The sequence below is a fragment of the Pinus tabuliformis genome, chromosome J (assembly GCF_031772625.1).
Source record: "Pinus tabuliformis cultivar Carrire ecotype Pingquan chromosome J, CPIR1, whole genome shotgun sequence".
In the NCBI taxonomy this organism is placed as follows: domain Eukaryota; kingdom Viridiplantae; phylum Streptophyta; class Pinopsida; order Pinales; family Pinaceae; genus Pinus; species Pinus tabuliformis.
The window spans coordinates 1,164,644,941-1,164,658,663 of record NC_142295.1 but is presented as its reverse complement, the minus strand read 5'-3'; positions in this window follow the sequence as shown (position 1 = coordinate 1,164,658,663).

Below are 13,723 nucleotides of genomic sequence, written 5' to 3'. Positions count from 1 at the left end.
CTCTTGACATGTATGTGAAATCCCCATGGCTTGGAGATGTTGCTTCTCCTGATCCTTTGTGTGAGACATTTCTTTCTGATGAGGCTATTCTTGAAACTTTGTCTTTTGAGGATCCTCCTTGGGACGATAGTCATCATCGTTCCTCGTTTCTTCCTAGCTTTGGAGCAATGACTGACTATCTCAATAATTTTTCTTCCCATCTTCCTTCTCAACCTCTTCAAACACCCATCTTAACTCATGGAGCTTTCTTTTTTAAATGGAATATGGGAAATATCACGAAAACCATGCCTATTGACATCTCTGTTAAACCAGGGGTTGTCGAAAATATTCATATTGGAGTAACTTGTTCTCCCGAGGAGATCAATATTTACACTAGTCTCTTCCAAGAGTTTTGCGACGTGTTCGCCTGGTCATATGGAGAGATGCCTGGTATAGATCCAAGTATTTGGTGCATGAGATACCTACATATCCTACTACAAAACTAGTTCGTCAACGTTTACATCTTGTGCACCCAAGAAAGGCAGCTACTGTTAAGGGAGAGGTTGAAAAACTTCTCAAGGCTACGTTCATTTATCCTATTCCATTCAGATTGGGTCTCTAACATTGTCCCTGTGACAAAAAAGGAGGGCACTATTAGATTTTGTGCTGATTATTGTGATATCAATCGTGCATGTCCAAAAGATAACTACCCCACTCCCTTTATTGACCAGATTATTGATGACTGTGGTGGGAGTGAAATGTTATCTTTTATGGATGACTTCTCTGGCTATAACTAGATCAATATTTTACCTATTGATCAGCACAAGACTACCTTTATCTGTCCGTGGGGTACTTTTACTTATAAAAATCTCCCTTTTGGTCTAAAGAATTCTAGTGTGACTTTCCAAAGAGAAATGTCCTAGGCTTTTCATGATATTAGACACATTGTTCAACCTTGTCTGGATAATCTTCCTGCTCATTCAGCTAAACGCACAGACTATCCAGACCACCTCCGTCAAAAATTTCTTCATTGTAGACATTATAACATTCGTCTCAATCCACACAAATGTGTCTTCTACGTTGAGTCCAGTAGACTCCTTGGGTTTGTCATTTATAAGGAGGGTATTCGTCTTGATCCACTCAAGGTCGAAGCTATTTTGAATCTCTTGCCTCATCCTACTTTACACCAGTTGTAGATTTTGCAAGGGAAGGCTAATTTCTTGCGTCATTTCATCCCTAACTATACTGAGGTCACTTAAGGTCATACACATCTTCTTAAGCATGACATTCCATTCATTTGGGATGAAATTTCCCAAAAATCATTTGAGCAACTCAAGAACCTTCTTGTTTCTACTCCATTGTTGCGTCCACCTAACTATCACCGTGATTACTAAATTTATCTCGCTACCACTGATAGTACCATTGGCATGGTTCTGGTATAGGATGATGATGATGGTTCCGAGCATGTCATATATTATCTTAGCTGCAACCTTCTTGACACCGAGACTCACTATGCTTATGTCGAGAAGTTGGCCTTGGCAGCCGTTCAGGTTGTTCAACGTTTTCATCATTACATTTTGTTGTATACCACAATAGTGATTTCTGATTGAAACCTGATGACATATATTCTGTCACGTCAATTGTTGGGGGGCAAATACTCCAAGTCGATCGTTATCCTCCAGGAGTTTGATTTGGAGTTCACTACTGCCAAATCTAAGAAGTCACTAGTTTTCGTTGAGTTAATTTGCTCCTTACCATCTGCTTCCACTCCCTCTCAGATAGAGGACCACATTCCAGATGATATTCTCTTCTTGATTAGTACCCTCGATCCCTGGTACGGTGACATCATTTCACTCTAACTTGTTTAAGGATGCTCAGCGACGCATCTTCCATCATTCTCAGCCATATCATATTATTTGAGACACGTTATACCATGTCGGAGCCAATTCTACTCTCTACCACTATTTAACCCTCAAGGAAGCCATGAAAATCTTAAATGACTGTAACTCTAGTGTCTGTGGCAGTCATATGTCTGGTTATGCCACTGCTCAGAAAATTCTTCGTGCTGGTTATTTTTGGTCGTCCATTTTCAAGGATTGCATTCTTGCCGTCCATTCATGTCATGCATGTCAAATTTACCAGTGCAAGATGTGTGCATCGCCTTCTCTCTTACATCCTGTCATTACCATTGGCCCTTTTGCAAAGTGGGGCATTGATTTTATGACCTATAAATCTCGCTCAGCTAGGGGGCATGGATATATCATTGTTGTCGTTGATTACTTTATGAAATGGGCCGAAGCGATGCCTACATTGACTAACAATGGTAAGACAGCTGCTCAATTTCTATTCAATCATGTGATTGCCAGGTTCGGAGTCCCTCAAGCCATCGTCATAGATCATGGCTCTCATTTTCATCATTACATGATGGCTGAGTTGACAACTCAGTTGGGCTTGCATCACGATAGTTCGACGCCATATTACCCCCAGTCCAATGGCCAAGTTGAAGCGGTGAACAAAGTGTTGGTTACCATGCTTCAGCGTACCATTGGGATGCATAAGTCCAATTGGCATTTGATGTTATTTTTAGCTCTATGGGCCTACCGAACCTCAGTTAAAGATGCTACCGGATTTACACCATTTCAGCTTGTTTATGGTCTGGAATCTACCCTTTCGATTGAATGTGAAATTCCTTCTCTTAAATTAGCTATCGAATTATCGCTGAATACCACTCCGGTGGAGGAGATTCTTATTTATTTAGAACAACTTGATGAAACTCATCAACTTGATTCATTGGTCATTAAGGCATAGAAAAAGCGAGTGAAATCTCACGTCAATCAAATGGTCAACCCACATTCCTTCATTGAAGCAAATTTACTCCTGTTGTATGATCAAGCTCATGATAAGCTGGGGGCAGGCAAATTCAAACCTTTGTGGCATGGGCCCTACATTGTAAAACGTGTTTTGCAAAAAGGTTCTTATTAGTTGATTGATTATGAAGGCAATCCTTTAGATAAGCCTTGAAATAGGCTTTATCTCAAGAAGTATTATGCATGAGTCTTTCATGCATTTCTGTGTACATAAGTGTGTTTTCATTTTTGTACATGTTTGGCTTGGTGTGTAAGCATTTTTGGCTTATTGTGTCCTTTTGCTTCTTATGCAGATGTCTATCACACATTATGTCGGTTTCATTGATGGTGCCTGTCGCAGTACTCGGAATATTTCCTCCGTGGCATGGGTTATCTATGATCCTCATGGTGAGTTGGTAGATCTTCAAGGTGTTTTTCTAGGATGTACTATGAACAATGTCATTAAATATAGTGCAGTTATTGAGCTATTGACTGAGGTTGTTGCCCTCAATATTTGTGCCTTGATCATAAATCTAGATTCATAGCTTGTTGTTCTTCAGCTCAACTTGTGTTATTCTGTCAAAAACCCTTAGATTTTAAGGTTGTATTTATGTGTTCGTTTACTGGAAGGGAATTTTGATTACATTACATATCAAAATATTCCTAGAACACTGAATACATTAACAGATGCATTTGCAAATCATGTGTTAGATAGACACTTACGAAATTTGTAAAAGTAAACATTGAGACATAATAAGTTGATAAAACAGAAAAATAGGTATGTATATATATTGTGTGTTGCACATCATTGTGCCCAAAAAATATGTGTTTAGATTACATCATGAGACAACATGTCTCTCAAAATTACAGAAAATAAACATAAGGGTCTAATCTGCGTGATGCTCTCTCTAACACACCACTGCTCGGACAACACATCTCAGTAGTTAGTGGATCCTGTTCGACACCCCTGTTGTGTGTCGCTGGTATTACCGAGGGATGTCATCGAATGCATCATAATCGAGAATCCCCTCTGTCAAGCCCCCCAGGTCACGACAATCTCATCCTCCACATCTCCGCCAAAACGGGACATCTCGAACTCCCTATCGACTCTCTGAGCGATGGGAGACATGCCTTCACGTCTTTCGGGTCCAACATCTACAAGATTGAAAAGTAATGATCAGAAAATATATAAAAAAAAAATTATAGAACTCTTTAAAAATAAAAAATGATTTTGTTACCTCTCTCATCTCAATGTTCCCCAGGAGGGATTAGTAGGTCCAGATCACCTCTGAAGTTGGTCCTAGCATATGGCCAGTCCTCCACCACAACGATTTGGATATCTAAGCACTCGAAGAACTCCCATCTCCATGACCTGTGTTGACCGTTGCCTCCTTGAGGCATCAGTATAGCCCAGTAGGTAATCCATGGCTCCCGTGGTGGTGGCCTAGCCATGACCACTTCCTGTCTCTGAAAAATAGGGAGTCATTCTAGGATGAACAGTATAAGGATTGAACCATATCCAAATTGTTTGGTATCACCTCATCTGCATTTTGTTAGTTTCCTTTTGAGGTTATTCGATACAGCCTCTACCCAATTGAATATGGTGGGGTTTAAGCAATATGCTACCAGCCGAAGTTGGGTCTTGGTGGCCTCATGCGGGGCTTGAGAACCATCCACCCTAGTAATGGTGGATAGGAGGACTTGTAATGATAGGTCAGTTACCGTTGCAATCTTTAGCTTTCCTCCTTTGTCTGATTTTTGAGCATCAGGAAACATTCTTCCAATGAGCATGTCCATAGTCTCTCCCATGATGTGAGTCCCTATCATTCGGGGTCTTTATCCTCTCCTTGATAGTCCTGTAAGAAGGTAGATGTCAATGGCATCAATATCTAGTTCCTGTACATAGATGTTAAATATCCCTTCATTTGGATCCCACACTTCAATGAGGTATTGGAGTAAATCAGGTTGTGCTCTTAGGAATGGCACCATAAAGAACTTTAAGAGCCCGCAATTCCTTAGCACATCTAAGAAATTTGGATCTCCCAGAGCTAACACATCATCATTGTTGTGTTCTCGCTCTTTCCATTCAATTACCATGATTTCTTCCTATAAAAACACAGACATTTAATTGTAAGTGCCATGATTTTGTTTAAAACCACTTGAATTTGCTTAAACTATGAAGAATTTTTGTTCTCGGTGCTTGTCACACCTGTTTCTAAAACAGGTGCGACGAGCCAGAATTCGTTGTTCGAAAAATTTGAGCTCGTCTTGACTGTTTCATGTACAGTTGCAACGAAATTGTCTTCCTACCGTTGGAAATTCTGGTTCTTTGCAGTCCTAAGCTGGGAACCCGTGGCGGCCGCCACAAACATTTCCATCAATTTTTTTTTTCTAAATCACAGCTAAAATCATGAAAAACAAGATACATTTTATCTAAAATGCAGGACAAAAGATGTGGTATCTACCTGGAACAGACGGATTTGCAAATGAGCTCCTGAATCTCCTCCAATCGATCTCCAAAAATCGCAAGTGTACAAGGGTGAAATTTCTTCACTCCAAGGTAAAAGTGAAAAGTAAATTGTTTTTTACCAATTGGCCCTTTTATAAACCTTTTTTTGGGAAAATTAGGGTTTTAGGTCTATTTTTGAATATTTTATGCATATTTATGTCAAAAACAGATCTTACTCTTGCTTTTTGTGCAGCGACAGGTTCCAAATACTCTGGTGATGATGATTTACGAGTTCTATTTTATACTTTTTCAGGCTCGGTAAACACATGAAAAAGTCACTTTTTGAGTCATCTTTAAGCTCTTTTTTGACTCTCAAAACATGAAAAGATTGCTAACCTCTTGTCGCTTTGAACTCATTATCTACCCAGTATAAGTTTACCCCTTTTACGCAATGGGATAGATTATTTACGAAAAAGGTCTATGCTAATCTATCATGGTCAATAGGTTCCCTTGGGTATTTTTTTCTACCTTTCCGGATTCAAGGGACAAATTTACAAAAAGGGACCTTTGGAGTTTTCTTTTCCGTGTCTTTTTCAAACTCTCTAAATATGAAAAGACTTTGAGTTTTTCTTATGTTGGACTTGTTAAACCCTTACGACATTGGACTTGTCATCGTGACGAGACCGAGATTCTCCTTCTTAGGGATCATTAAAATTTACCAAGTCGGATTTGTTTGAAGGACAAGCTTATATTACAAGCATATGCTATCCCCTTCAAGCTTGTGTTTCAAAAATAATTGGGGTACTCACAAGAAATGGTGGGGGAAAATTTGGAAGTATTTCATCGGTTGTATTAATTATTATGGTAGCTTGTCGCTCTTGAACATTGACACTCTTTCTGCTTCATGTCAGGTTGGGATATCCTCACTTTATCATTGGCCTTCTAGGTTTTGGGTTATCCTTTTTTCCTCATTCCATCTGATCCTTGTTGCATCATCATGACCTTTGATCCCTTCGTACCAAAATGCTACTCCAGAGTCGTGTCACTGATATGTTCAAGAGCTTAATCCTTCTGCAATTTGTATCCTTTCACGCGTTCCTTAGATTCTCTGTTTCATCCACATTCATCTTGTTGATTTGTCTCACGTTGCTAAGGTGGGAAACATTATGGCCCTCCTTTGACCGATCGCTTCCTATCGACTTCAACTCATTATCCGGGAAGTTGATCTAGAGACTCCTTTCTGGTACCTTGGAGCTTGCATGCTTTAATGGCAAGTTCTTCGCATTCGACGACGGGCTTTCATTATTGGCCTTCAATAGGGTGATTTCATAGGTGTTCGACTTCAGATCATTCTTCACACTTTGTGGATTGTACTAGAAGTACCTTGAGAACCATTGACATTACTGGTGGTCTCTCTTGCTCTTGTTAAGGGTATACATCATTGACCAGTAATAAAGCGATTTTATAGTATGCTTGACTTCACCACATCTATTCACATATTAGAATTTGTACCTTGATCAGGTTGGGATTCAAGACCCTAGGCTCAAATTACATAAGTCTAGGTTGCACAGATTGGTTCATGATTGTATACATGACTCTTTTGATTAGATGGTTGTGACCATACTTGAGTCTTTTATATGTTCCTTTTGATTGGATGGTTGCATCCATACCACAGATAATTCATGTTTATCTTTTGGATGGCTGCGCCCATGCCTTATGCACACGTATTTCCTTTCACTATGTACTTATGTATCAGAGATATCAGTTGTAGTTGCGTTTTCAGGTTCTCCACGATGGTGTTTTGTTTCAGTTATGGATTCATAAATAATTTCACCACTCCCACTCTCTCGGCCTTCATTCTTTAGGGGGCATTTGTTAGACAGTATTTTTTCACCGACCCCACATTCCCTGATCCCGCACACTACCAGTCCATGTTATTGACATCTACTTTATGTCATGTTGCAAAATATGTGTTAGTGTCTTCCTTGTAATATCAAGAAGAATATCTAAGTTCATTATTCCTAGAGCAGACCCTTTTTAACGTTTATTTTTGGGTCGTCGTGGGTCATCAGTTATTCCACCTGTGAAGATGGCCAAGATTGAACTAATCCTAGTGATGTCGTCGCCCTGTCCCTGTGTTTCACTCATGATGGGCTACTTTTAGCGATTTTTTAACAATTTGTCAAAGCTTCGGAGTGTAACAATTCCATGGGCGATCCTAGGGTTGGTTGTTGGATCAGATGAGCTCGGATCTCTCATTTGGGATGATTGTTCCACCCTTTGTGCAAGCTCCCAAAGGGATAAGCTCTTTCTCCCGTCTCTTATGGAGGCTACTCCTCCTATAAATACCTCCCTCATGGCTGAGCTTTGTTATAGTTTGGAAGTATCTTCTAATGTAACTTAGCCTAAGATAGTTTTGTGTGGATTTGGCTTGATTGTATGAGTGTTGTAGCATCATAATTTTTCCTTTAAGGGGGCAAAGAGAGTTATTCATCCTCTTGGGAGACAATTCATGAGTGAATGCTTGTGAAGACATGATGACAGGACCCTTCAAGGAGACATACAACGTCAAGGCATGGTTGTAAGTTTTAATTCAGTTCATATTAATACAAATCAACAGTTTATTTCCTATATCTTATGTCAAAATTTCATATTGATAGCTTGAAGTTCCTTGACCCTTTAAGTGGATCATTTTTGTTGTATTTTATTATGTTTGTTTTTGTTCTCTATATGTTGTTTCAGGTACAAAAGTGATTAGAAGAGAGCTCGAGCAACACAACGAGAACTTCATCAAACGAGGATCTTAAGGTAGGCCTTCATGACATTAACTATCTAAGGGAATTTGCTTTGATATTGTTCTTGTTGTGACTAGACCCACTGTAGGGCTTGAGGGGTTGCCTTTGTCCACCGAGGGAACTTACCTACTTCACAATATGTTGCAGGAAAAATGCACAGGGGAGGGTTAGTTTGTATCAGGTCATCTAAGGGTTGCTTAGTGTCATGTCTTGTTTTAATGCTTAGTTATATATCAAATAATTATATATTCTAACAAGGGGCATTCTTTGTAAACATGGTTGGCTTTATGGTAGCATCAACATCAAAGTGATTTCCCTTCGTAATCCAATATTTGGTTGCGCACATATCCTAGGTAGTGGAGTATCAGATTTGCCACTAATCCATCTGTGGTGTCGTGATAGACAAGGACCCTGCTATTAGACATTTCCCCCGTCTCCATGTCTGATCTGTCAAAGTCAAGATATGTACCAAAGTCATCCTCTATACACCAAAGGACATCTTCCATCTAATGTTGAAGGGGGAGGCTGGGGAGCCTTAATCATATTGGCCTTGCACCTAGTTATCCTTGCTCAATGTGAAAGAGGGGATTCCACCTTTTCAAATACACAGGGGGAATTTCTATGTTCCACTAATGTGAGAGAACCTAATTCACATGTCCCTCTTTACTAAATTTGAAAAAACTCATCCTAGGGCATGGTGCATACATATGGAAGCGCATCTAGAATGTGTTCCCAATTCTCTTGCACCCACCCCCTCAGACGCATTGCATAGTAGTGCCTACCTCTAATTTTTCCGACCAATACCCTTTGAATTGTAGACATAACTTCATTTAATCTAATACCCTCCCCTAGTACTAATGCTCGGTTCCTATGTCTTACCTTGGGGCATTTTATCTTCCTTTCCTTCTTCCTTTAGCTTTCCCCTGAAGCATCTTCAAAGGGAGTGGTTGTGTCTTGAGGGTGCACCCTCGGTGGATCCTTGGTGCAAGGAAGACCCGGGTTTGGTGATTTTCATTCATGCCCTATTCCATGAACGAAACAAGAGGGCAACCCTAATGAACCAACAATGGAAGTGGGAGAGATTTGAGCCTTTCCTTGCTAAACCATCCATAGGCCTACCGCATTACCATCTACATTCCCCACGCGAGTCCCCGAAAATGCCCCAGAATTCTGCAATTCTTGGCAGAAGACCACTATGTTTTCCTTAAGGCTCTAAACATTAGAGTTGTTGCTGACAGGTCCAAAAGTTTGTGATGGGCTCCTAGGGTTTAAGTAGGCCTTGACAAAATTTAGGGCCTCAATCGAGAGACCTGGTGAAAGAAATAGTTGTTCGATCAAATCCATTGATATTCCTGTCAGGATCTCAAATGGTGCCTCCTACGTAACCTAGTCACTGTAAAAAAAATTAAACTTTCAAATTCTACGTTAATTCTTCCAGCTAATTTTTTACCACAATCTTAATGGACCTTTGTAAAATAAGTCTATTGGTGATTAGTCATGACATTCTGGTGTAATAATACTTGTACATACCATAGAGTACATAACTCCATGAGTTTGGTTTTCGTATTAGTCGGTATCGAATATTATTAATATTCCTTTAATATTTAGATTGTGATTGTTCATAAGTGGCAACTGGATATATGTAATTAAATATGTTATTGGGTACCAGTTCTTTGTTTCTTGAAACCTTCTACTTCCCTGCCATGGTCATCCTTTCTCCTGCTACTACAACAATATCTTCCTCTGATATTAACTGCAACAATATCTTCCTATGATACATTTTGGATATGGAAAAATGACCTACTCCCCTTATTAGTTATTTTTTTCTTGAAACACTCTACTTTCATGCCATGGTCATCTCTCCTCCTACTGTTGCAACAATCTCTTCTTTTGATATTAGCTACAGAGGACATAGAACTGCACAATGGAAGAGGGACTGTTCAACATAATAAGTTAAAATCCATTTATCTGCTTCTACGTCACTATCTGAATTATGTTATCCAAAAGGATCAAACAAAACTGCCTGAGGGGAGATGGAGGGTTAAACATAGAACCAAGTTGGTTTGCCTTTCTGGGCTTTGAAGAGAGATTCTAATAAGAAATAAATGTGGTATGCCTTGATGTGACTTGATTTAGGATTCTTCATTCCACTTCAAGTGGGAGAATGTTAAATGTGAAGCCACAATGAAGACACCGACGTCGAATACCACTTACAACACTGTCTAGCGCTAACTCTCCTGACTACCACTGGCCATGGTATCTTTGTCCAACAACTCCACCACCCACCATATTCTTCAAAACTAACCTATGAACATGTAGAAAACATGTTCTTAGAGCCTTTGATCATATACAAATATATACTCTTGCCTCACCCTAAGAAATGCAAGCAAGGCAAGGCCTTCCATGGAATGAAAATCTTGCATTTTATGTTCCCCATTCCTGTTTGATTCATGTCTTGTGTTTTGTTATGATTTGCGTTCTGCTATGATTAGCTCCACTTTCTTATAACTTGTCTATGGTTTTGATCAATACTTTTTTCCTTTAGACCTCATCATTAAGATATATAAACCCTGTCATTAATATATATAAAGTTGATATTTCCAAAAACAAATTTCTATTATCTGCTACCAGATATAATACATAAAATGCTTGTCACCCTTCTATTTTGAAGTGGAGATTCAGCCTCCAATTTTATAAAGTTTAGTGCTTCATGTTATACATAGACCTGAAATGGAGCACGAGCATTCGAAATAGAGTGGCAATTAGCAAGAGCCTATAGGGCCTGAACCTGCATCTTCAATGTTATGATGTAGTTCATGGCCTCGATTAGCAAAATGAGTGCCTCAAGTCCCCCCGCCTCTGAAGATGAGTGACCTCAAGTTTTGCATATGAGAAGCTGAAATTCTTGTTGCTTCTGCTTTGGAATTAAGACACGTCCTAGATGCCTTTCAAAGTAGTTTTTTTCCAAACTTCTTTGAAACAATGGCCATTTTGCAAAACCTACTTCTATCAATGGAAAATCTCCTTATCGAGAGGGATGTAACAATAATGACCGATTCCCAATAGATTTTGTTAGAGCATGATTTTTTTTGGCTAGGATAGCCAGGCTCGACGTCCTTTGACTTTTCACCGTCATCACCAAGGATAGATCTGTAACCAATTTCAAGGCTTCTCTTCAGACGGAGATGTTGATTGGGCATTCGATTTTCCGAGAGGACTCCCATCGAAGCCATCGTGTGTCTGCCTCCTAAAATATATTCCATTTCAACGAACATTAAAAGATGAGGGAACAACAGAAGATTGTAATCAACTCTATTATCACTTAAGAATTCTAATGCCAAAATTTCTCATACTAGCTTAATGATAAAGGTCGGTGCTAGTCTAAGTTTGATTTTGTTTTTCCTTAGAGTCTGAGTCTTAGGGGGTCTTGAGTCAAGTATGCATTCTCATTCATCACTAGTCATTCTCATTCATCACCGGTCTCACAGCCATGTGTCAGTTTGGTTTAAAAATTACTATGTGCCACAAAGCCTTTTAGGTGATTTCGTAGCGCATGTAACCATTTTGAAGTGTTTTCGTAGCACATAAATCCTTTTAGCAGTTTCGTACCGCAAAAGTCCTTTAGGTGATTTCGCAGCGCAATGTGTTTTAGGTAATTTCACAGTGCATAATTCAAAATTTACATTGACTGTGCTGCAAAATCAGAGATTCGTGCATTCCGCAACAAATCTTTCCCAACTGTCAAATCTGTCAAGTTAATTTATGGTTGCGTCATTCATTGTCAGTTTATGCACTTCACATATCATGTCTAGCCGCTTATCTCCATTATTACAACCACTAGATACGTTCGTACACATGGAATACAAGTTCCAAGAAAAGCCAGGTATGCACAGTCATAATGATGATTGTATGTCTTGCATGAGAAACAAGTTTGCAAGATTTCCATTTCAAAACATTGTCATCAAGCGAGGCAGCCATTCAAGCGAGGCAGATATTGGAGTTTCAGCAGCGCTAGCATTTCCAGCCTCCATTACACTGAATCTTCATGGAGGGATCGGCAGAAAGGAAAGAACACATATCAGGAAAATGTTTGAGAAATGAGCTTGAAGGTTTAGACATAACCTTGAAGAACAGAGAAGTCGAGCAGGCATTTAACCAAGCTGGATGTTGGAATTTTTGCAACAAGCTCCAAGGAGGTCATGCACAAGTCACTAAGGAATTTGCCCTGAATTTATGGGAAATAACTCAAAGGTTGGTATGCTAGAATTGCAGGTCTCACCAAACATGATATCCACAGTTACGGATATTCCAAGAGGGCAAGAAAGTTGGTTCAAGAATTTTCAATTTGATATGAACCCATGCAAAGAATTTCTAAAGCAAGAGTTCATTAACTCAAATCTAAGCAAGTCTGTTCCCAGAAGTTATGTCAAAGAATCATATGCCCTTTGCTTACCTATATACAGAAATATCTTACCTGTGAAGGGAGATATAACAAAGTGTATTCATACCATTTTAAACTTTTGTTGCATTTCATAGGGAATCCATCTATCGATCTACCTTTTTACTTATTCCGCAGCTTAAGTAAAATGTGTGACAAGGTACAGCTAAGAAAAGAAGCCTATGAGACTTCATTGTTCCACCATGGCTTGATTAAGTTGATTGTTCTGCATGAACTCCATAGGTTAGGTAGGGACTGGAACACATTCATATTCATATCTCGTTTCAAGAGCAAGACCAGTCTCAGCCCTGAAGCTGCAAAAAATCTTCCAACAACAACTGGTCATCAAGCAGAAACAAGATCCAAGAGGTTTTCAAAGTTAAAGGCAAGGAAACAGGTAAGGGAATCCACCAGGCCACTGACCATCCAGGATACACCCCAACAGTCCCTTAAAGAGAAAACTTAGGATAAAGAAACTGCACATGAATCAAGCACATGTGAAGCAGTTCAAAGAAGGAGGACTAGGAGCCAGATGGCAAAAGAAAAAGGTAACTCAATCGCTGTTGAAGAAAGCCCTGTTTCAAAGGGAGACTTAAATCATTTATTGCAAGCAATTGACATTGAAGAGTCCCCACTAGTTCAAGATGATTTGATACAATCAGGAAAAGAGAAGGCTAAGAGGGTCAAAGCCTCGAACAAACTCAAGTTTGATGATCAAGTTGAACAATTTGTTTTTAAGCCCAGGAGACCCATAATGAGGAAGTTCAAACAAGTATAGGAGGTACCGCCAAGAGCAGATGAAACAGGGGAAGTGACACAGCCTCATGAAAGAAAGGATAAAGGCAAAACAGGTGCCACTCAAGAAGAAGAAGGTAGTGTGGAAGACTTGAAAAAGAGTTTGGAATTGGCCAACTTTGAAATTGCTAGACTGAAGAAAGCTGCTAGAAAATTTGCAATTAAGGAGGCTTATTTTAACCAAATGCAAGCTCGGTGGGAGGACCAAACATTTCAAATTCCCGAAATGGTTGATTTTAGTGTTCAATTCCGTAGCTGGACTACTCCTGCAATAAAGGAAGCTCAGTTTATCAGGAAGGTCAATACAAACCTCAGGTCTGGGATCAAAGTCATGAAGAAACAAATTAAAGACTTAAAGATACAGTTGAGCCAACGAAAAGAATCTCCATAAAGAAATCTCACTTCAAGTAAGGCTATGCTT